Raw genomic sequence first — 2,637 nt, 5'->3', positions numbered from 1 at the left:
TATATATATATATATATATATATATATATATATATATTTTTTTTTTAACATTCAGTAAGTCTTCCAGTGAGAGTTGAGGCTAGAAAAAGTAGTTCATCTAAAAAAAGCCACTAGTGATCAGACCCTGTGTCAGGTAAACTGTTTCATGGCCAACGGACACTGTGCTGCTTCAAGTTCAGAATGGTAAGTGTGCGCACATGCTTGGCAAATTGTGACTTAAGAGTGTTGTTAGAGATCAAGCGAAACTTACCTTTTTTGAGATGTTTGCTTTCGAGCCCGGCGGTCCCCGGTTCTATGGCTGGTGACGTTTTAATTCTGCTGACCTTATTGTCCTTCTTTAAATGACTGATTCCCTTTCGATTGAAGATGTTGGAGTTTTCAGCTCTTAATGAGAAAGTTAAGTCAGTGGTCAGTTGTCCTGTCCTTCTTGTGTCCCCGTGCTTTGATAAATAAAATGACCAGTGTAAACGTCAGACACCGACACTGTCCGGCATCCTGGGAGAGAGAGGAGCATTCTGGAGGAAGGGCGCTGATGGTGTCAGGACATTTGCAGCTGCTCTCACGAGCCTGCAACCCCCACTCCCACCACTAAAAATACCATCCGCTTCCATGACAGATAATGTTATCCACTCCGCTACCACTAAAGATAGCGAGGAGGCTAAGCTAGAAACACGTACCCTGACTTCAACCTCACAGAAGGAGAGGGGACACCACAGCTGCTGGTGCTTTGGAGTCTTGTTGGTGCATGAACAAATTGAATTCTACTTGGATGTCCATGAGTACACTTAAAGGAAACTTCATTCAGTTCAGTTGCATTTCAATCACAGCAATAAAAGTTCTATAAATACTCCCTTTGCAAAAACAATGTTTGATTGAAATAGTTCAATTGGTGACAGTTCCGATGTTCAATTTTGATTATCTATTTTATCTAGTTTGTCTTATTTCAATAATTTGCTACGTGTGTAGATATAGTATATGTTGTTATAATTAGGAAATACAGACTTGAAACAAAATTATAAGCGGTCATTAAAATTACATCTTTACACTTTAAAACTCTGAACATTAATATTGTACAACTACCAACTCATATTAGCCCTTCCTAGTCATGACTCCACCTAATACATGCAGTATATGAACTTGTAGATTTGTGTACAGTATTATCAGAGCAGATGTTCTCGACTTGTTTGCCGTTACCATGCAGGAAATCAGAATGTTGCTAACATTAGGACCAGTGTCATTTTTTTCTAGTCACTTTTTTGGAAAAAAAAAATTGCCAGATGAGTCAGAGTAGTCCCTAAATTTAGTGAAAACGTTGCTAAGTTGGCAACACTTCACACACAATTTGTAGCTCTTGCTCGCGAACTTGCTTGTACTAGCATCGACGCGTGCACATAAAAGCCCCAACTTTCAAAATAAAGGTACTGCATATTTTACGTTTTACTTTGATATCATGGTCACCGATGGCTGGTCAGAGAGTGTGAGAGGGCCAGATATGACTCCCGAGCTGTACTTTGCCTGAGTCTGGCTTAGGAGAAGCTTATGTGACCATTGGTACCCCCCACATGTTGTCTCTTTATATTTAGTAATGAATGCATGAGTATGTTCAGGATAACATCCCGGGTGGACAGCTTTTTAAATTCTCATGGCATGAAAAGGCTGTTGATATCATCTATGATTAATAAATGAGGTATTCTCTTTTCAAATAGCCTATTGATTCTTCATCCTGCATTACCTGCGTAGCTGTGTGCCAAAACACAAAACGAGATCCGTAGAAGCATGCTTGGATGCGTTTAATATGGAAGAACTTGCAATTTTGCCATGCAGTATTTTCTCATGTTCCTATAGAAAAAAAAAGTTCCTATTTTATATCCATAAAAATAGTTCCTATTTTCCGATTTTATATTTTATTTTACTTATTTATTATTTATTTTCCATGCGGTATTTTCTCATGTTCCTATTGATAAAAAATAGTTCCTATTTTATATAGATAAAAAAAAAATAGTTCCTATTTTCCTATTTTTTATCTTTAGGAACATGAGAAAATACTGCATGACAAAATTGCAAGTAAAAAATAGTTCCTATTTTTTATCTATTAAAAAAAAAAAGTACTGGTCATATTGTGATAATCTGTTTGTGACAAGAAGTGGCCACTCCACTAATGCACATAGTGGAGTGCAGATTATTGTTCTATGAACAGCAATGTCTCATGAAGGTCACTGACTGTCTGCATGCGCTCATCCCAGCAGTTGCTTGCATGACAATTAGTAGCAGGCAGGGGCATCACTAGGTTTCAAGAACAAGGGGGGCTTAGCCCCAAGGGGAACACAGCCCCTTTAGGGGGGTCCGGGGGCATGCCCCCCCGGGAGAATTTTTTTCTACATTCTGTTAAAAATCCATCAATTCCGTGCACTTTGAGAGCAAAATGAAGAGGCTATGAAGAACTACACACATCACATTAGTATCCTCTTTACTATGATGGGGCTTCCTCCCCTGGACTTTAACTGGACTAGATAATAGAAATTATAAAGAGTTCAAAAGTTCAATCTTGGTTATTCAAGGGAATTAGAAGGATGCCCGATAACATAACCTAGATGACAGTAGGCCTATATTCCTCTCTACCAAAATGTATTAATATAT

The 2,637-nt window shown here is 38.3% G+C and overlaps 1 protein-coding gene across 1 annotated transcript in view; it reads right to left on the bottom strand.

The window, feature by feature from the left end:
• Window positions 1-651, bottom strand: part of obsl1a (obscurin like cytoskeletal adaptor 1a) — an 11,660-nt gene extending 11,009 nt beyond the window's left edge. The window contains exon 1 of the mRNA XM_019856567.1: window positions 251-651. The gene's annotated coding sequence lies outside the window, so the exon portion shown is untranslated. The remainder of the gene's footprint in view (window positions 1-250) is intronic.
• Between the last annotated feature and the right edge of the window lie 1,986 nt (window positions 652-2,637).

This window comes from Hippocampus comes, unplaced genomic scaffold, assembly GCF_001891065.2.
Source record: "Hippocampus comes isolate QL1 unplaced genomic scaffold, H_comes_QL1_v1.1 scaffold283, whole genome shotgun sequence".
In the NCBI taxonomy this organism is placed as follows: Eukaryota; Metazoa; Chordata; class Actinopteri; order Syngnathiformes; family Syngnathidae; genus Hippocampus; species Hippocampus comes.
The sequence above is the reverse complement of the archived record's forward strand: the minus strand, read 5'-3'. Positions and strand labels throughout refer to the sequence as shown.